The following is a 23,021-nucleotide window of genomic DNA, read 5'->3' as shown; positions in this document are numbered from 1 at the left end:
AATAAAATGCGTGTCTTAATAAAAAGTAATTTGGTGCAGAACGAAATGAGGTAGTTCAATTACATACGATATAAATCCGCCGTAGTTGCTTGGAACTTTCGGCGGCTTGAAAATACCTTATTATTAAAAGAGAATAATACTGTATAATAACGGTAGTAAGATTTCTCGTCACTAATTTCTAAGTGAGAGTATTAGAAGGGGCAAATGCCCCCCTTGTCCCACTGTCCGCCCGCCTATCTCAAAATTTCTAAAGTAACAGTACGTGCAACGGAGTCACAATTAAAAAAAAAAAAGAATAACTCGAAGTGCAACTCACTTCCATAACTGCCTCCATTTGTTTCTTGTTAAATTTATCCCATTGTTACAACTAGCCTACGCAGGACATTTTCTGCGGAGGGGGTTGGAATTGTAAAAGTGGATATCACATAGCTGCGTTCTAGATGTGAGCTGGATACACTACAATATAATTCGTAGTTACTATTTTTAACCTTCATCTTAAAAGTTGCTAATAGGCGAAAATGGTAATCGCTTTGCTTTTTCCCGAGTTCTTTTACAGCTCTCATTTCAAACGTTTGATTTTTCTCAAAATTTCGGGAAGGGCTGTAGCCCCCTCAGCACCCCCGCGTACGCCAGTGTTTATAACTGTAACATTGATCAAACGAAACATAAATGTCTAAACAATAGAGCATATATTCTCCCGAAACGTTACACCGTGGCGGAGTGGTTAGCACACCGTACTACGACGCCAGGGTTTGATTGATTTATTGATTTAGTTTATTTTACTTCGCGTTTTGTGCCTCTTGGCTAACTTGCGAAGATGGGGATGAGTGATGGAATTGATGAATGGACATTCACAAACAACCAAGCCGAGCGGGATTCGAACCCGGGACGCTTGGCGTCGCAGCGCGATGTGCTAACCACAGGACCCGGCACGACGCCAGGGGATACCCGGTGGCGGCACATAGTGGTTCGGATCCCACTTTAAACTGTAGGTCCAGTCCCGATTAGCCTTACTGTGCATAAAGTGGACTTAAAACACCAAATCAACCAAACAACCAAAAGTGGCGTAAAAAGCGAAGTAACATGAACAAAATCAATCAGCCGTCACCTTGTATTCAAGGGGTTTCGGGTTAGATACCAGGTGGAGAGACATGGTGATTCTGATTCCACTCTGAACTGTAGTCCCAGCCCCGAATATCCTATGTGTGCATAAAGTAGACTTAAAACAAACATCAAACTATCAGTACAAGATAAACAATTCCGTTTTAAACAGTAACGTTCCAAACATTGATCATCACCTAACACAGGAGCACTCCATCCAGGGTTCCCGGGTTCGAATCCCGGCCCGGGCATATATGTCTGTGAGTGTCCATTCATCAATTTCATCATATCATCAATCATACATCTTCGTAAATTAGCCAAAAGTGGCACAAAAAGCGAAGTAAAATAAATCAATCAATCAATGGCCCTCCGTGCCTTACGCGGTATTCGAATCCAGAACCATCCACTTTCTCACTGACCAAAGATAATGGCATCATGATATTGCAAATTCTACCTTCTTCACTGAGATACTTCACTGGCAGTACCGCTGTCTCCTCTGTGTAACTTATTCTTACTTGAATTATACCTCTCCGTATGGAAAAACAGGAAACAAATGCAGCAGTAGATAAAAGGTCTGTTTCACGTTTCTTTAACAAAACAAAACTTTTCGCAACCACCTCACCTGCTTAAGAAGTAATTAAGTAGCACCACAGTAAAATTTCACACGACTGTGCAGGTAGGGAAAGGTTTCGTTGCCGTGGCAACAGCAAACAACGCAGGGGTTGAAAACAAATGAAGATCGATACGAACCAACCCCATTCGCACTGTGATCAATCAGAAAGAAATGTTTTACAGTAAAAACTGCATATCCCGCAACCTCTATAAGAAGGAAATCTGTAAATACGGGCGAAAAAAAAGTCCCCAGAACGGACCGATTTTATACCTGAAAATGACCTGCTTAAGACGGAACATCATTTAAAGACCAACGAGATGTTTTTATTCTCAGTAAGACGGACATTTCTTCCTTTATTTTTTCGCTCGCAAGAAAACAACGCAATACTGTACTCGCTTATCGGTAACATTGTCGATATGAAAGAATGCGCTACAATACTCATAGCTGTTACGATTCCGTTCCTTTCTTTCATCTCTTACCCTCTTTCTCCACCTTTCTTTGTCTATTTCTCCTCTGTTCTTTCGTCATCTTTCTATTTTTCTTGCTATCTCTCTTTGTTTCTTTCTTTTTTCTTCAATTTTATCTCAATCTTTCTTCACCTCTCTTATTCCATCTTTCAAACTTTCTCTTTCCCTCTTGCACATCGCACTACGACGCCAGGGGTCCCGGGTTCGAATCCTGGCATGGCCATGGATGTTTGTGAGTGTCCATTTTACTTCGCTTTTTCTGACACTTTTGGCTAATTTGCGAAGATGGGGATGAGTGATGATATGATGAAATCTCTGCTATGCTTATTGCGACTGTATCGCATTTTTATTCATGTACGTACATGCATTAGTACTCTACATTATAAGTAATGCGAAATGTAAGTCTTTCTTTCCATTATTTCCCGCAGCGCTCTATACTGTATTCAAAGTCAACCCTGTATAAGAAGGAAAACTGTTAAGACGGAAAATTTTGCTCGGACCCATCATGTTCCGGGATAGACAGGTTTTACTGTATTTGTTATTAATGTACAGTGTCTCTCAAAAGTTTTAGGACAACGACATTTTAAACTAGGCAACCCAATTTACACAAGCCGTTGGTGGGTTGCGTGCAGAGTTAGGCTCAATTTCAGGGTTGCCACATGCACAATAGATATTTATAAATTACGCGAAAGAAATATAAACAAGTATTATTGTATAAAATTATTAAAAATATCACTATTATATCGCAAATGACAAAATTCTTTCTGAAAGAAAAAAAGGGTTTTCTAGTGTTTCATCGCTGATGAGTCTACAGTAAGGAAAAGAGGTGAGAGGAAACGAAAGGTTACAAAGGAGAGGAGAAAGAGAAAGCGAAAGGAGAAGAGGAAAAGTAGAGGAGAGAAGAAAGATAGGATAGACGAGGAGAGGAGATGTAGTGAGGAGAGATGACGAAAAAATGAACAAAGAAGAGAAAAGAGGAGGAAAACGAGAGGAGAGGAGATTAGGAGACGAGCAGAGGGAAGTGGAGAGTAGAGTAAAGGAGAGAAAAAGAGAAAATCGAAAAAAGAGAGTGCAGTGGAGTCGGAAATCTAAGACAGGGAAGGAGATAAGAGGAGTGGAGAAGAGTGGGATGGAGATAAGATGCGAGAAAAGTAGGGAAGGCGATATGAGATAAAAGCAGAACAGAAAGAGGGGAGAGAAGAAGGAGAAGGAACTGGAGAGAAGAGGTAGTTGCAGAAAATATCGTCTGAGCGTCAAGAATGGATGCATTGGTCAAATTATCGACATAAAACATTCAATAACATTTTGAAATGTATTGGAGAATATATTAGATCGGTGCGAAATGCCTTTTGGCTGAGTTCAGAGCAAATTAAAATCTTCCATGTAAGATTTTTGAATTTACCTGCGATTACACCACTAAAAAAATGAACGTAATTTTTAATATTTATAAGAATTATTCAATTTTTCTCCACTTCTCGGTTAGTTGAAATTGAGATTTTGTAATTCAATATTTCCCCTCCCCCATCGTTAATTCCAAACTGAATCATTCCGTTTCACACGGCGTGGACAATGAACACAATGGGATATGTCTAAAACTTACGAAAATTTTCTGCCACTGGAAGGGTTTGAACCTACGACCATCAGATTGACGATCCTGAACGGTAACCACTACCCTACTAGCTTTCGCTCCTTAAACACGGTAGAAGAAGGACTACACCACGCCTTTACCTTCGAATGAAACAACAATTTTTTTAAAGAATTCTGTCGCTCCAATATTGTAAATGTCGTTTGGTATACGTGTAGTTGAACTTTTACTTTAATTTTGATTTGCTTTCTTGTAGTATAACCGATATCTTCGCGAAATAATTTTCGAAGTGATTAAAAACGAGAATATTGGTATTTGTGAAAATGCGAGTTATTTCTTCTAACTTATTATTGTGATTAGACATTACTAATGGAAAATATCTAGAGGCTTGAACATTACAGGACTATGTTCTTTTCCTGTGATACTGTAACAGACAAAATGCTTGTTTACTGATGCAAATCTTGTGTCCAGAACAGTCTTATGAAATGTATTTGCTGTTGAGTAAGGTAACACGAAATAATGACACCGTTTGCGAACTACCAAATTTGTGCAACGTTATACGTAAACAGGCGGAAAATTTTATTCATAAAATCATGTCACATTTGACAGTATTAGTCAAGAGAGACTCGTGGGACACTGTGTTAAGGTGCTGAACTAAATCCTTCTAATTTTTCTTCCTCGAAGTACAACAATTTCTAAGGAAGAGCAACAGTGATGAGTTTTCTTATTTCTTTTAAATTCTTAAACTTTCCTTTAATTTGGTTAAAAATAAATAAGAATATTGCTTGCATTTCTGTCATTGACGTAGACCAGAGAGAGAGACAGACAGATATTACAAAATAGTTCAAATAGTGCGAGCGCCATTAAAAAGTCATGATACTATGTTGCGTACTTAGAATTATTCATACAATAAAGAACATGTCTAATTGTGAGTTAGCAAAAAAAACCATAATAAAGAGACAATTTCGCATCACGATTGCAGGTCGGGACAGGGATTGAAAGTAACGCACTGTCCTGACTAAATCGGTGAATCGGACGTCTGGTAGCCTTGCATCAATGATTATGAAACTAAAACCACCCAATATTGCAGCTTGAAGACTTTTGCGCAAGAAACAGATTCATTATCATTTATGCAAGAGCAAAATTGAAATTTTTACACATTTCAAAAATCGACGATGTTATTTTCGTATTTATTTATTTATAGGTTCACATTTAAATATTTTAGGGTTCGAGGGGGGAGCATGACCCACATGGGCCCTCCCCTGGGTACTGATCTTACGTAGACAGTGGAAGAGAAATTTTGGAGAACCTTTCTATTAAATTTAGTATTTACATTCACCTTATGCTCAGATAGGTTAAACCGTTTATTGACAATCGTGAACTTTTCGTTTAATAGATAATATTTGGTTTTAGACGACGGGAGAACATTGGTCGAATTTCCTTTCTTGCTCTTTTGAGAGAATATATACTTCTACAATAGCAATCGCGTTCGGAAACCGTGAAAAAAATGACTTGGTTTTCAAAGGCAGACAAGCTAGTAGTCTAGCTTGCTCGCGATCAAAGTGACTCACTCACGCTATTCAAGGCCGCTTCTTATGTGTGACCAGAGTCGAATTTTAAAGAGAATCTGAACAATGGTAGATTTCATCAGAGACGGCTAGTTAGGCACCAGCTCAACATGCAATAGTTTAAGTGATAATTCCTGACAAACAAAAAACCATATTGAATAATTATTGGGATAGTAATACGTGTATCCGCTCATTTTTAACAATGTAAGCTCGAAGACAATCTGTATTCCATTTATTTATATTGGCAACTTGGTCAACCGGAGGTTATTTTATCGCCTTCGATAATCGAATTGTCTGATCGATTATTTTTTGTTTACCCAGGAACATGCCCCATAGGAGATTTCCGAGACCGGATTACGCTACTCACTCGTAGCTCCCCATCCTCACGATGGTGGGTTGCCACCGGTCCCATACACAGGCCGAGAACCTAGAGAGTGAGCATAGGCGGACTCGAATCCATGCCGTCCTGCAGTCGGAGTCCAAAGCACAGCTCCTTAGACCCACGGTCACGGAGGAGGACTTTTCTTATTTTACCTTTGGCTAATCGCGACGATGAGGATGAATTATGAATAGAAAAATAAAGAAGGTCACGCACAACGTAGAGGTGGATCTTCAACCTCTTAGGTGACGAGTTCAAGCCCTTAATATGAGGTTTTCAACCTTAGACGACCTCAATTTCAAAATTATAAACAAAATGCCTACTTACACTAAACTTCTCATCAAGGCTAAAATAGTGTGTAACTGTGAAACTACCCCTGAATACAAATTAACATTTTTTTCCATGTGAGTAAGAATTAAATGTGTGGCATACAGAGATAGATGATATCTTTTGAGAAACAATTAACTGTACCCTGTCCCAGCATCTCTGGAGCAAAGCCGCGCATGGCGGAAGAGAAGTGGAGAGAGGGGATCGAGTGGACAGAGCGAATCAGTGCACGCTGCTGGGAAGGCTGGTAACTGCAGTGGTTTTCCTCCCTCCACGCAATCCCATTCCTGTCACGTGTTCATCGCTGCTCAGATACTTGTTTTCGTTCACCTGCTCCAGAGATAAGTAGGACAGAGTGTAGTTCGCATACATGTAGCAAGCAAAGAAACTTATCCCAGAATGAAAATTCCTCATAGTTTTAAAACGTTTGTTTAAGCAATGAATGGTTGGAAATCTTGCCAAAATCTAGTAGTCGAAAATTAATTTCAAGACATTTCATATCTATTCACCATATTCCAAGTTATAAGGAACTATTTCGTAGATGTTCATGAAACCGTTATAAAATTACAAATAAAATATGTTCACAAGCTTAGATATACTAATACGAAGAAAGAAATTCAGAGTTAAATTTCAAATGCATGTGTATAAAGTAATTCTAGAAGTACAGAGCTCTATCTGAGTATTTAACTTTTTTTGCAGATAACGTTTACAATATTGAGGCGACAGAATAATTAGGAACTGTAGCTCCAAGAAAACAAAGGGCGTAGTGTATTGGTTAGAGTTCTTGAAAGCATTGCGGTCCCATGTTCGATCCTCCATACTAGATGTTCCTTAAAAAATAATCCCTTCTATTAAACAAGAGCATGGTAACATTATTTGTAATAGCAATATATAGTGGCTACATTGTTCTGCATATGGAATTTATAAGAAAAAAAAATAAACAAATAAATGAATTGACACACGTTCAACGGGATATTTTTATATATAAGATCGTGAATTATGACACTCTAACGATAATTGTGTACTGCTTCAAAGACATTGACAAAAGTTAATGAAATAACTATTTATATGTGTGGCAATTCAGGACATGCTAATTTTACCCCTTTTCCCACTTAAGTTCAATGCAAGGATACCTCCGCAAATATCGAATGAAAAGTTCTCAAAATGTGCAATTCTCCATTAAATGTATTCGCCGAGTCGTACTACTTTCGTTTTCTTTGTTACAAACAATACTTGTTTGCACGTTACATGCAGCAGAGTTACATCTACATTCCACATTGGTCAGCTCCTTCTACGTAGTTTAAGGAGCGAAAGCTTGTAGGGTAGTGGTTACCGTTCAGGATCGTCAATCTGATGGTCGTAGGTTCAAACCCTTCCGGTGGCAGAAAATTTTCGTAAGTTTTAGACATATCCCATTGTGTTCATTGTCCACGCCGTGTGAAACGGAATGATTCAGTTTGGAATTAACGATGGGGGAGGGGAAATATTGAATTACAAAATCTCAATTTCAACGAACCGAGAAGTGGAGAAAAATTGAATAATTCTTATAAATATTAAAAATTACGTTCATTTTTTTAGTGGTGTAATCGCAGGTAAATTCAAAAATCTTACATGGAAGATTTTAATTGGCTCTGAACTCAGCCAAAAGACATTTCGCACCGATCTAATATATTCTCCAATACATTTCAAAATGTTATTGAATGTTTTATGTCGATAATTTGACCAATGCATCCATTCTTGACGCTCAGACGATATTTTCTGCAACTACCTCTTCTCTCCAGTTCCTTCTCCTTCTTCTCTCCCCTCTTTCTGTTCTGCTTTTATCTCATATCGCCTTCCCTACTTTTCTCGCATCTTATCTCCATCCCACTCTTCTCCACTCCTCTTATCTCCTTCCCTGTCTTAGATTTCCGACTCCACTGCACTCTCTTTTTTCGATTTTCTCTTTTTCTCTCCTTTACTCTACTCTCCACTTCCCTCTGCTCGTCTCCTAATCTCCTCTCCTCTCGTTTTCCTCCTCTTTTCTCTTCTTTGTTCATTTTTTCGTCATCTCTCCTCACTACATCTCCTCTCCTCGTCTATCCTATCTTTCTTCTCTCCTCTACTTTTCCTCTTCTCCTTTCGCTTTCTCTTTCTCCTCTCCTTTGTAACCTTTCGTTTCCTCTCACCTCTTTTCCTTACTGTAGACTCATCAGCGATGAAACACTAGAAAACCCTTTTTTTCTTTCAGAAAGAATTTTGTCATTTGCGATATAATAGTGATATTTTTAATAATTTTATACAATAATACTTGTTTATATTTCTTTCGCGTATTTTATAAATATCTATTGTGCATGTGGCAACCCTGAAATTGAGCCTAACTCTGCACGCAACCCACTAACGGCTTGTGTAAATTGGGTTGCCTAGTTTAAAATGTCGTTGTCCTAAAACTTTTGAGAGACACTGTACAACCTTAATGCTCTTCTGACACACAGCCGGATTAAAGGGGATGGGGGGAAATGCCCTCGACTCCCAGATGTTTAGAACTAATAACTAAATTCAAATATCTGAAGTTATGGTGTGATATCACAACACAATCGGGACTGACCCAATACTTTGGACATTCATATAGGGGCTATCCACGAGTAAACAAAAATATATCGAACGGCACAATCGATTGTGGAACTGTAGCACAGTAACTTCCGTTTCACGGCGGCCGGGTAATTCAAGCGCGTACTTGCGGCCTTTCTTTCCGTTTTGTAGGGGCGCTATTCACCGGATGTTTACATTTCTGTCCTCCCTTGGTTCTGGCGGGGACTGCACTTCCGGTTTTGAAAATAATAACATTGAATTCAAAGGTGTAAAGGCAGTGTCTTCGGAAAAGGCGACAATATTTGTGTGGTTTTTTTTGTTTTAACATGAGATAGGTGCAGATAGGGAACGATCAGTGGATTTAGGCAGTATAGCGAAAAGATTGGATTTAAACATGAGGAAGTAGGCTCTGCCGTCGGCACTTCATCAAATCAAATGAAAATATTTTACGTGTTTCGAAAATTTTAATTGTCTAATGCACATGTGTTGATTAAATTTAAAAGTTGGAACTATTTATAATTATATTATAACGCATTTTTCCTTTTGGTTGTTGATAAGCGCTCTCTTCATGGGCGTCGGTAGGTCAGTCGGTACAGAGGCAGAGAGAGAAGCAGAGACCCTCCTCCTCTCGAAATTTGCATCCTTCATTTCAAGTTGCAAAAAAGCAGGAAGTTTGTTATTTGTATTGTTAATAACAGAAATAAAGTTCACTTGGTTAGTATTCGAACGGAGTAATGAATGTAAAATATGCATTAGATCGAAAAAATGAGTGAAAAAATACAGGAACCAGGTTATTTTTTCATATTGTATTTAATCCAAAGAATAAATGGTTCTACATTTTTCAGAATTCGAAAAACTATTATTTTAGATGACGTTTTCTAACTTCTAAAGTCCCTTCTTGAACGACACTTGCAAAAGTTATTAACAAAATACAATAACTGTGCATTTCAGTATAGTAACTTTGAAATGTAAAAGTATTAATGGAAAATAGTTGTGCTGGATATTCACTCGGCTTGTGGATCGAATAGCATGATAATAATGAACAACAACAATAATAATAAAATTCGAATAAAATTTATTTAATAAGGTATATATTATTAGTGTAAAACAATAATTTTAATCGTAGAAATTATTTTTATTTCTTTTACTGTTGTGATCGAAGTATTTCAATGTTTATAGCTAATGTAAGCTTCATTTCAACCTGGAGAAGTCTTTCAAAAACGAAACTGATGTAGATCAACATTGCTTTGGAAAATGTTAGTATTGTCCCTTATATCTGCATCCAAAGGATCCGGAAATTGCCAATCTTTACTAGGTGCCTTTGTTTCTCTATATCACTCAAAAATTTCAAGTGATCCATTTTGTTTCCGATCTTTTAAAAGAAAATAAGCTCGGTGACGATCTGTATTCCACTTGCTTACATTGGAAAATTCGCCAAAACGGAAGTTCTTTCCGCGCCATCAACAATCGAATTCCTGAGTTTACTCAGGAATAACCCCCATATCGGATGAAATGGATCATATATAAAAGCACTTGACGACGAGGAGAATAAGAGATATCACGGCAAAGTAGAGGCCTTTGCATATCAATTGGATGAGCAACTAGGAAGTTATACGGCATTATTCCAGGATGAGATCCATTTGCTGATCGTCGTTGCATTTGGTGATATTTGTAGCCTACATATTTAATAAAAAGTTATTTTTCCTACACAGCGAGAGCGCTTAAAGCATGTAAATCTTTGGATGCATAAATTTATATTTTAAGTGAAAAAGTGCGAGATATACGGACATATAAAAAACTGAAAAAGGAGCTTTTTTTTCTTCTTTCTTCAGTCAGGGCGAGTCAGAGGGTTGCGGTAATGAACACTTGCTGGTTTCGTTCCCGTTTGAACGCAGAATACAAAACACTCATTGTTATTTTAAGTCAATTTTCTGCTATTTGTGTTAAACATGACGATGAAGATGAATAATAAACTGGAAAAATTAATGATGGGACAAACACAATGACACACCATTGCCTGACCATGGTGTTCAAACCTAGGACCTCTTCTCTATCAATGTTCAAGAGATTTCTATTGCAAAAGACGAAAATTAATAATAGTACCCGCATATAATTTTCTGGTTACACAAAAAAAATCCTCTGGTTGCACAAAAATTTATTTTCTCTGGTTACACACAAAAAAATCTGGTTACACAAAACATTAATACAGTTCGTGTGTACTTCAAGAACGTAACGTGTATCGACCGAGGATATTTTGAAAGGAAAAGTAATATTTTTGCTCAGAGAGAAAATCAAGATTTGAATGATTTCTCTTCTGCCTTTAATGAAGTGCAAGGGGTGCGGGACGCAAAATTCTTGGTTGGGAAGGAAACAAGACGGGGTATTTTTAAAGTCCTGACGTTCAAAACTGGAAAAATAATGTTATTTCACGACTAAATTGGGAGATTATAGGGGCGGAAAAAATCAACATTACCGGATACAAAAAAAAATGTTATTTGTACAAACAATTTCACCCTCGGGTGATGATTTATTTTTCATTTCTGGAATAAAAACTGCTAATTTTACTAAATTTCGGACATTTAGTACAAAAAATATGAAGTGAATAAACTACTTTTAAACTATCATTTTTTCCAAAGTCTGTATCGGAACGAGATTTTTTTTCAGCTCCTGACTTTTTTGGGTTCCTGCACATCCGTTGTCATTACTGCGGAGTCTACTCCTGATAATGGGCTTCCAATTTTCCTGACAGCTTGAATATAATAATTTTGGTGCCTAGATCTCGAGAAAATGGATGAAAAGAGATCCGTGAAAGATTATTTAGCCCTGATCGTAGTTTACATCCTCCTTGTACACACTCATTCGTTCCTTTCATACATGAAACAATCTCAGCTCCCTTCAGCGGCATGTTGTGAGCCTATGAACCGGAAGTTGTTGTGCTACAAGTATGGCATCCGCGCGAAGGCACTTCCTTCCGGTGAATAGCCCCTATAGCCACCGTCAGGGCCTCCCCAATGGCGCAGTGGTAGCGTCGTCGCCTTGTAATCAAGGGGTCCCGGGTTCGAACCCGGTGATGGCGCCTAGTGGTTCGGATCCCACTTTAAAACTGTAAGGCCAGTCCCAATTAGCCTATCTGTGCATAAAGTGGACTTAAAACATCGCTTTGTTACAGTATGCAACGAAGTAAGGTGACTTTTAAGTCCACATTATGCACAGCTAGAAATAATTGGAACTGCAGCTACAGTCTGAAATAGCATCCGAACCACCATGTGTCTCCGGCAGATATCGAACCCGGGATAAACTTAAATAAACTTACATTAATGCATAATTTATTATTTTCTCGTGTTGTTTGTTTTGTCCAGGAAAAGAAACGGGCCTGAGTCTATATAATTAATCCTTCCCGAACGTACAGTAAACGACAAGGGTAATAGCAGACACATTGTCCATCGTAATTTTTCATTCATCTTCTTGTACAGTCAACTGCAAAGATAATGGTAGGCAAATTGTCCACCGCTATCTTAATTACTTTTTTATTCTACATCCTGTGTTGTTTTAAGGAATGAAACTATGTTGGTTAGAAGCAGGCATTGTTCTCTGCTTATTGACATCATTATTTCAATTCATTGTCATCACAATGTGTAATGCAGACCGAATTAAAATGGTGGTGGACAATTCGCCTACTATGTCTTTCGTCCTTGGGTGTACAGCCTGTGTTGTTTTCAAGAATGGAAGTTAGCGTTGATGACAAGCAAATGTCCTGTGCTTATTGGCGTTTTTATTTCAACTTTATGAACACATTATGGAAAGCAGACTGAATAAAAATGGTGATTACTATTACTTTTGCCGTTAGGTGTACCTGCACTGAAAAGTACTTACAGCTTTTGAAATTGTACCATTTCATTGCAACCATTTAGAGTGCCCCGGTCTACAATTCCCTAAGAAGGTCGACGGGAGTTTTAGAGCTTTTCTCAAATTGCCTTAATTCTCGAATTCATGAGGGGAAAAAGAAAGCAAATGAACATCCCAGGAACAGGGCGATATTTGATTAACTCTGACAGTACGGAGGTAAAAGTAAAGTTTCTCAGTTCGTTTTCCTTGCCATTAAAGTTTCATGATGTTCGCTTGTCTCGGACGCATTGGCTTAATTTGCCTTCTACATTCAAATCAATAAAGCTTTCAAAATAAATATAAATAAAGCTGCAACTTGTGAAGGGAAGTGGGTGTTCTCCTGTAAATTTTCTCGCTTTCCTTTCTTTATGCTTTGTTGTCAGAAACTTCTGAAGTAGGTTGCATTGGTTAAAAACAAAAATGCTAACGATGAAATTCCATTTGAATTTACATCACTTGAATCCAGACAGAAGGGTAAGTTCGTAACGAAACTCTTTGTGGTGAAGGTCATGTCCCATCTGTTAGTGTAGGACAACACATGAAATTAATTCAGTGGCCGAATTGGAAATAAATTACTGCCGGAATGCCCGAATGCACAGACCTATCTTTTGATACAATCCTTTGTGTGTGTGTGATTTCTTAAACAATACATCGATTCTCATTCTCTCTCTTTTATCACCACATATAGCGCTCCTTTTTATTTGTGCCATGCATGAATTGTAACAACTAGAGTGCGCGTCAAATCTCCTGCATATGACCTTGAACGGTTGAACAGCACCAGCGAATCACAGACGTGCGGCGTTGCCTAGTTCGCTCAACCATGCTGTCTCTTTTTCGTGTGAGATTTCGACATGGCACCGCTGCAGTGCGCTGCTATTGGCTATCACCATATGCAGGAGATTTGACGCGCACTCTAATAATATATTAGACATTAAACCACTGACTACTGCAGAAATTTCTAAGATAAGCTGCGTAATATGAGTGACGGACGTGTAATGTTTTAGTAAATAGCCTAAATAATAAACAAATAAATACACTCATTAGTAAGTTTAATAAAAAACTGGACTCATTTATTTTTGCAGTGTTTGCAAAATAAAGACACTAATTAGTAAGTTTACTAAGGAAAGTGTCCGTTTTAGCCACAAATATAAACTCATTTTTCACTTGTGACAATTACACTCGTAATGAATATGTTGCGTAAGTCAGCCAGTGACACCAACTGGACAAAACAAACATTTAATCAGTACAATAACAACTTAAAGCGTTTGTTTTTACACTTCAATCCACGACCACAAGAATTCGAAATCAGAACTGAAAATGCGCTTGAGCAGTTATGATAAGTGTTCAAGGAAGAGAGAGAGAGAGAGAGAGAGAGAGAGAGAGAGAGAGAGAGAGAGAGAGAGAGAGAGAGAGAAATGAGCGAGTACGTTGTTGGCCATTGTGTAGCTACTTGTGCGATTAGAATAAGTGCCAATTTTAAAAATTTACTGGCGGTATGCTTTTTGGCATCTTAATTTACTACCGGCAGAGAGGAGGTACTACCGGTATGCCATACCGGCTCATACCGGCCCAATTCGATCACTGAAATAGTTTCAAGAGATGAAACACTGCACAAACAATATTTGTTAGTAGCCTGTGAGCTAACGTTTTTCGTGTCTGTAATAGTATGTGAATATAATAGCTATAATTGTATATTTGGTTATTTTAATCAAAATATGGAGTTGAATATGGACTTAGAATTGTGAAAAATGGCAATTTTCATTAAGCAAACAGGTCACCTAGCTAAATAAAATACATTAGGCTCACGTGACATTTACTGTATTGCACAATAGAAATACAAAATGTGCTTTATTTTCTGTTGCCAAAACAATAGATAACAAAACTTTATTTTAAGTGCTGAAACGTAAATCTCCTACTGTTGTCTGTATAAAAAAAAAGTCCACGCGTTTACTTCGTTAACGTCGAAGAACTGAAGAAAGCCGCCGCCACGAACATGAGTGGAGATAAATAGCGGGCGAGTTGTTTTTGTCCAATCACACTCAACCTTCAGCCAATGGGCGCAGCTGTTATTCTGCTCGTCTACTCCACGTGGAGTCTCAGTCACATGACTGCGGATACGCTGTTGCCGTACTTTGCAACTTCAATGTGGAGACCGTGGAAAGGTGCCTGTGCGCGGAGGGACAAGTAGATGTGTGGTAACACTGTGCGTTGGATGTGATTGTTGCAGGTGGTGGGCGCGCTCCGTGGACTTCAAAGCCAGCCGGTCGTTAACGTAGCTAGCGCGTAGACTATAGACAGATTGATATTGACTGAAACTGTGTTCAATATTGCATGAAGCAATAGGAGTATATTTAAAATATGCATTATGCTTGAGCTTGTATTCTCTATTGTTGACAACAGTTTGATTTGATTTTTTATTTAGCGTCGCATTTCTGCCACTTTTAGCTAATCGCGACGATGAGGATGAGTGATGATATGATGAAATTGATGAAGGAACACTCACAAAGAATACCCATGCTCAGGCTGGATTCGAATCCCTGGAACCCTGGCGTCGTAGTGAGCTGTGCTGCCCTAATTGTCAATAATTCAGCTCATATGCGGCACGAAAAAGAAACATTTAAAAAAATAGACTACTCATATTCTTGATTGATTTAGTTTATTTTACTTCGCGTTGTGTGCCTCTTGGCTAATTTGCGAAGATATAGATGAGTGATGAAATTGATGAATGGACATTCACAAACAACCATGCCCGAGCGTGATTCGAACCCGCAACCCTTGGCGTCGCAGCGCGATGTGATAACCAGTCGGTCACAGAGTACGGGTCCTCATTTTCTCTTTCAGATGCCAGCTGCTTGGAAAAAAATTAAGAAACAAAAAGGCATGCTATCGTTTTCGGTTCTTTCTCTGCTGTTCTGATTGTGGATCGGATTAGTATTGATGCCAGAAGATAATTTTAGTAGAGTCTGTCGCTGAATGTGATTCTACACTTTTCTATAGTGTATTCGCGACACACAGATTTACTGATGGATAGGTATGATTCTTCTGACACATTTCTAACCTTTAATCCTGCCTAAAACAGAGATGCAGTTCAATTTCGATGTTGTATGCGGAGCTTTCCAAATACATGTTGTTGCGACTGAATGCAATGCAATGGACAGCTTTAAACAACGGGAACCGAAATATCATCATATCTACAACGCTGCAAAGCAACGCATTACATTCGGATTGCATGCGCTGTTCGGTTATCTCTACCGTTAGTCGGTCACGAATGCCAGTTACATCTCTGTAGTGAATGCTGGAAGATCGCATAACGATAATGCAACTCGACAGAACAATTGACCAGATGTTATATTTCTCATCGCCACTGCGTAACAGAGCAGCCATTTTTAGAAAACGTCATTAACCCGTTGCCAGCGCAACTGCCCCAAGAGAACTGATTTGACCATGAAGCTAGTGAAAGCAAGTGAATTGGAAAATCGGACAGGACAGAGCTTTCCTGTGTTGACGTTCTGGTAACTGCAAACGCAGCGCTCCTGGTGGGTAAGGGAGGAAAGTCCATTAATGTTCCCATGAAGTTTATATTACAAAAAAAGAAAAGAAAGAAAGAAACTACGTAAGTTGTTTGGTTCTATACAATGAGGGGGATGGTTTATATGACACGATTATTATATGTTTTAACATGATTATTCTTCGAATGTCAAAGACCATTTTATATACAGAAAATTGATCAATACAGGCAATATTATTTTTTCGATTCCCTACATAAAGAGGAAATAAAAAAAACTGCCAGATTACTTCATGTACAGTCGCGAGTAAAAATGTGTTGTCATAAGACATTGTCTGATCTCTATTTGGAACGTATGAATGATTGAGTTTATTTTTAAGTCCACTTTATCGCACAGTAAGGCGAATCTGGACTGGACCTACAGTTTAAAGTGGGATCTGTATCACTATGTGCCTCCACCGGGTATCCAACCCAGGATTACAATGCGACGACGTTACCACTGCGCCATCGGGGAGGCTTGAAACGTATGAAACTAAACAGGTAAACGTTTCCACGGCAACATATTTTGTTGATTAAGTGTAAGGTTCGAAGCTATACAAACTGCTTTAAAGGAGAAAAGTTCATTTCGTAAGTGAAACCTAATAGTAGTACTACAAAAATTCGTTAAAATTTATTATTCACGAATATAAGAATTGTATTACCTAACCAGACTTTCCGAGTCAGCCTCCATGGGGAAGTGATTACAGTAGTGTTTCGAACCTTTTGGTTTATGTGCCTCATCGTGTTAGTTCTTTGCTCAAAAATTTCTAGAAACAACATGTACACGCTCATTCTAAAAAATAATAATAAATAAAAAAAAGTGAAAAGTGTTGAAAAATTAAGGGTAAACAGATGTATCATTGACCTGCTCGTTTCAAATTTTACCCACTTTTAAAACCTGCTGAAAAAAATGGACGTACAGTCAACGGCAATAAAAATGGGACACCTAGATCCTGAAATACTCGCTTTCCTGCAAAGCGTTATGTGTGTTGTCTAACTCTACGGCGGCGGTAGAAGTTGCCATTGAAATTTTGCTATTAAAATCCACTCATCGCCGTAGTTAGGCAACACGCATATCACCTTGCAGGGAGGAAAGCATATCAGGATCAAACCGTCCATCTTTATTGCCAGTACTTACGTAGGCCCACTTACATTTGGATGAGGAATGTCATGCCATAGAGTGTGGACTTGCTCATAAAACGTATCTCCGAATTAACTGTGAAGACTGTCAGTTTCCTGTTATAACAGTAGTAGGTACTAGATAAAAGCATGTGAAAATGTACTCAGAAAGTTTTCGGATCTCAAGCCCATGCTGTTGCAATATTTAAAACTCCTAATTCATGATGTACAGTATTAATAGGTCCTATCAAGATCAAGACTTATCATGGCGGGTTGAGTTATTTTGAAGTTTCGACAACTTCGTTGCCCTGCTTTCTAGTTCGTGTTGTGGCATTGCCTCCATGTCTTAGTTGCAATTCTTATGTTTGTCTCTTCTGTTCCTTTTCGCACGGCTGTGGTGTTACTTGGATATGGAATGGAAATCTTGAAACATTGTGTAGTTATATTTATATTTAAACGTACTGCTTTAGGACCAGGTAATAGGAACAATAGGCCTAATTTAACCTACTCCGAACATGACGAGTTTTATATAGTAAACTTTTAATTCAGAGTAATTGAAATGTTTTGATTATAGTCACCCATCCAAGTGCAACTGCAATAAATATAAATGCGAAATCGATGATCAGTAGCGATTATGTATTCATTTTTCACTACCATGGAAATTATTCGTTTCAAGCAAGAAAACTTAAAAAGTTCGATTTCAATATGGACCTTAGTCTAATATTATGTACAATTCGATTCTACAAGTATTTATGTGTGTTTAAAATGTAAAAAGAAATAGAAAGAATAAAATACTCACCAACAGACTAGGAATATTTGAATTTTCACGGATGTGACGTAGGCAAAAATCAATGACAATGTAGCCAGATCTGCTGAAGGAAAGTTAAATACGCAAGTGTACTTTAGCCAAAAAATTGCTGTAATAGGAATCAGTGGCGTGTCCAGGGAAAATTTTCAGTTTTGACATTCGTAACTGTCATGAAAGTTTCCTTTATTTTATACTCATACATGGGATGTATATCTATGATGTTATTTTTGTGATTTTAACAACTGATTGATATGTGTTTGTTTTTAAATAATAATTTCGATGGGGTACTGAAGATAGATTGCTATATGAAAGTTAATTTACACACTTTTCACTAGTGTTTTAGTAGTACAAAAGTATTCCAAAATAGATTTGAACCCACCCCCAGCCCATCTGTAGTGAAGACATATAGGTGTGAAAATAGGACATTAAATTCTGGCAGTTTGTTGCATTTACAGGGAATGTAAAGGGGGAGGGCGACAATTTTCTCGCCTTTCAGTTAATTTATTCTGGCCAAGTTTATTGAATACTGTGTTAAGTCAATGTGAAAAAATAACAGATATCCAGAAAATTTTGTGATATGCAGAATATTTTACATTGTATTTCATTGTATTGTGTTACATTGTACTTCCATTTTTTAAAAACTGGTTCAATGGAATAAACCCAATAAGCATTCCCTGGGTGCACCACAGTTACTTAAATACATGTGCAGTCGACTCTACAGTCATATTTCCCAAAATTATTTTTATTCATGACATCCTAAGACACCAACTACAAACATGTGAATAGGTGCTTAAGAAGGATCATGAATATAAGGTGGCCTGATAAAATTACAAATGAGAAACTTTGAGATATCACAAAACAGAAACCAATCATACAACAAATAAAGTAGAGGAAATGGCAATGGATAGGCATCGGGCACATCCTGAGAAAACCGGATGGCTCAATTGAAAAGGATGCTCCCCAGGGAGCACGAAGGAGAGGACGCTCCAGTTGTACAGTCAACGGCAAAGATAATGGTAGGCAAGTTGTCCACCGCTATTTTCATTATATTTTGGTTCTACGTCCTGTGTTGTTTTAAGGAAAGAAACTATGTTGGTTCGAAGCAGGCATTGTTCTTTGCTTATTGAAGTCATTATTTCATTTCGTTGTTATCATATCGTGTAATTCAGAACGAATGAAAATGGTGGTGGACAATTCGCCTACTGTTTCTTTCGCCGTTGGGTGTACATGAACAATCGAGCAGGAGCTGCTGCAACAAAAGCAGACGTGGTTGGAAGTCAAGAGCTTGACGAAGAATTGGACAAGATGGAAATGCTTAACGAAGGCCGTATGGTCCTCTAGGAGCGATAGGAAATAAGTCAAGTAAGGCATTACATTTTCTAAGTGTTTTTAAGGAATTCAATTGCATGGCAAGATGAAATGACTTTGAAAAGGACAGCAAAATTTCAAAAAAAAATGGAAAGATAAAAATGTAATAAATAACTAGTCATCTAACATAATCTCAGGGGCTATATCCAGAATTTTCTATCTGAAGGGAATGTAAGCAGTGGCGAAGCCTCATAAGAGGCCCGGAGGCCGGGCCACCCTAATATATTTGGCTATTAGGGTGGCTTAGCGGACGCCCCTGCAACCCCCGCAATGCGGGGGGGCCGAGGTGTAAGGGCCCCGCAATGTTTTCTCTGCGCTCCTGAAATACAAAATAGACAAAATGTAGGTCAACAATGACAAAATTTGGACTCGAAATTCACTGAGGTGAGCACTAAATAGAAACTCCCGATCGGTGAACTTAGAATACGTATCAACAGAGTTACTGCAATTTACGATGCAATTTACGAGTCAATGGACACCACAAATAACTTCACGACTGTTTAATTTATTTTCATGTGGAAGGTGGTCGAGTGGGTTCCCAGCAGTGATGTGCGTCTACGCGTAAACAACGATTGTCTACATTCTTCATGTATACTATGTAAATTATGTAATCTACGTAATCAATGTAGACAACATGGCGCTCGGCGTTCTCCGTGCAAGGCAAGAGCAACCAGCATCAGCAGGTGGAAATAGAAAGTGTGGAGCATTCCACTGTCCAGAAATAAGTGACTTAAGTACTCGTAATTATGTACGTTCAACAAACTCATTAGGTACTAATTGAACTGCAAAATAAACTTGTCGCGACACACCCCAAAAAATCCGATGTCCGTAGAGTTACTTCTATTTCCACCAATTCACACGTGGAAAAATCTGCTATAAAGTCACATGCTTTTCTATGCAGTAACAAGGGAAAAAAATATTTTAAACCTTCCCTTTTGTCAGTGTAAAAGATAATGTCAGTTTTCACTATGGCTGTCATTTGTTTTTCTTCCGATAGTCCATTTCCCTCTCGTTAGTGAAAATTCGATAATTTTGATTACGTCGGATGGTCTTAAGTTTGTTATAGACCCAGATTACAGACATATTTGAAGAAAAAAATACTTTATCTTTCAAAGAGCTCTGGGATTCCTTTCTTCCCTGTTGTTTGCATTGTCTACAGTAGATTGTGTAAACTATAAGCTAATGCAATCTTCGTGTAGATTACGCGTAGACAACGCTTGTAGATGTAAACTTATAGTCTACTGAACATCACTGGTTCCCAGTAACATATCTTAAGACAATGTCTGCGATAATAAGCAGGGGCGTAGACTCAATCAAAAATGCCCTGGCAACCCCGTGGGCCCTCAGAAATGCCGTATTAATTTACTTGCTCGCAGGTCGCCTAAAATATAAAATAAAATCCCTCATCTCACACATTTATAGATATACCGTTTGTCGAAATCTTTTAGAGTATAAATTGTCTGCAGTTAAGAATCCAGTAGGAAGATTCAGTTGCTTGGACAGTCTGTTTTTTATTGCCACACAAACAAGAACACTTCGTAATTCTTGAACTTTTATCACTAATATTAGTTTTATGTGTGGTATTTAAAATGTAACTTCCCTCCAAATATTTTCAAAGGGGCCCAAGCCTTTTCATATACAAATAAGAACTTAGACAAATTTCCCACATAGTCCACGCCTGTTAAGTGTTACAGATTATTTTCGATTTTTGGCTATAGTGTGACAAGGTAGTTCAATTTTCTTTTAATTGTTTTACACTTCAAAAGGGGGTAGCTAACTGTTGTACGTTCTTTACCCTCTGACGTCATCGATGATATATATATATATACGTTGTAGTATTTTCGATATTTTTTTTTACTAAGTGGCCCCCCAATAATTTAGTTGCAGGGGGCCCCAGGGCACTGCGCTACGCCACTGGACGGATTATTTTATTACTTATAATTTCATTAAACGGCGCCTTAATACAAGAAAACTGAAATTCTAGGCCTTACGATAATTTCCACAAATATCCATCCCTGCCAGAGGCTCTATCGTCACATTTCGAGCCACTTCTCCGAGGGCCTCAGCTGGTCCCATAACGTTCTATGTGATTCATGCGGGAAAGCATAATTTCAGGGGCGCGTTCGACCGAAATGGACACAGTGAGTCCGGCCTCACGCAGTGATGTCAACCCTAGCATAATTTTGCTAAACGTAGTACAATTTGAACTTCTTTGTTGGCACCTAGCACCCTGTGTTTGGGATAAGGTAAAATATAGCACCATCAATAAACATGCGCCCCTGGGAGACAGATAAAGTGAATTCAGAGGAATCTATTTTGAAAAAATATTTTTTTTAAAAAATCGCAATCTTACTTATTTCAAAGAAAAGGTAGCATGATGCAGCCACGTCTGGTCCACCGTCTTCTTTTCTTTATCTTTCCTTACTTAGCTCACGAGGAACATTTTATTGAAGGAAATTGCTAGAAAGTTGGGGGTCACAGATAAAGGAAGCCGCCGCTTTTTGTAGTCGTCGAATTTTCTCAAACTTTTTCAAGCGTTATATTGAACCAATTATATTGGTTAAACTATTGTAATTATTTTAATGGGGGAAATTACCAATATTGTTTAACTAATCAACAACGCATGTTCACATGACAACTGCCCCCAAAATAGATGCATAAAATGAACTTAAGACCTAAGTCATCCGAGCACAATTTAGTTGCATTTAGCAAAATTGAAGTGTTTAATCAGAACACTTTTCCTGATTGGGAGGTTGGCAACGCTGGACACACGGTGCAAACTGGACTTCACATCTGTTTCTTGTCCAGCGCGGGGTGTCCAACGAGGGGTGAGGGTAGAAAGGCAAAGAGAACTTGTTCCGAGGGCGGAAAAAATGTTTCTATCACAGTGTTCTGTGTTGTCGTTAGTTTCTCGATTTACTCCCGTTGCGTTGTTATTTTATTGTTATATTGGGTTGGTGCGAATGAAATGTCCGGCCCAGGTGCCTCATTGCCAAAGGCCAAAAAAATTTAAACTACAATACCTGGTTAATCAAAATAGTCGCCGTCTGCAGCCACACACTTTTGTCATCGCTCAGCCAACAATTGGATTCCATGGCGAAAGAAGTCTGGAGTCTGCGAAGCAAAGAACTCCTCAACGGCATGTCGCACCGCCCGATTATCAGCAAAGGTCTTCCCTGTCATGAAGTGATCGAGATGCCGGAAGAGATGGTAGTCAGTGGGAGAGGGGTCGGGAGAATATGCTGGATGAGGAAGGGTTTCATATTCCAATTCATGGAGAGCCTGCACCATCCTTTGCGCGACATGTGGCCGAGCATTGTCGTGCAACATGAGGACATCATCTCTGTGGACCATTGCTGGATGCTTGTGGAGAAGTTTGTGGTGCATTTCATGGAGTTCAGCACTGTAACGATCTGCAATGATGGTTTCACCTCGCCTGAGAAAGACATGATGGATCACACCCACCATAGACCACCATACTAGCAACAACACCTTCCGTGGGTGGAGAGGTGGTTTTGGAAACAGCCCTGGACGTTGATCACGATCCAACCATTGTCCTGATCGTTTATGATTGTCATAGCAGATCCATTTTTTTTATCTGAAGTGACAATCCGCTGCAGGAAACCATCCCGGTTATTCCTTACACTCAGAGAACTGCACACCTCCAGTCGGCGAGTCTTGTTGAC

The 23,021-nt window shown here is 38.6% G+C and overlaps 1 protein-coding gene across 1 annotated transcript in view; it reads right to left on the bottom strand.

The window, feature by feature from the left end:
- The window catches only part of LOC145990495 (uncharacterized), a 72,690-nt gene extending 54,698 nt beyond the window's left edge, over nucleotides 1-17,992 (bottom strand). The window contains exon 1 of the mRNA XM_083126191.1: nucleotides 17,959-17,992. The gene's annotated coding sequence lies outside the window, so the exon portion shown is untranslated. The remainder of the gene's footprint in view (nucleotides 1-17,958) is intronic.
- Between the last annotated feature and the right edge of the window lie 5,029 nt (nucleotides 17,993-23,021).

The sequence above is a fragment of the Lepisma saccharinum genome, chromosome 7, assembly GCF_977018435.1.
Source record: "Lepisma saccharinum chromosome 7, izLepSacc3.1, whole genome shotgun sequence".
Taxonomy (NCBI): domain Eukaryota; kingdom Metazoa; phylum Arthropoda; class Insecta; order Zygentoma; family Lepismatidae; genus Lepisma; species Lepisma saccharinum.
Note: the sequence above shows the minus strand (reverse complement) of the source record. Positions and strands in the feature narration are given on the sequence as shown.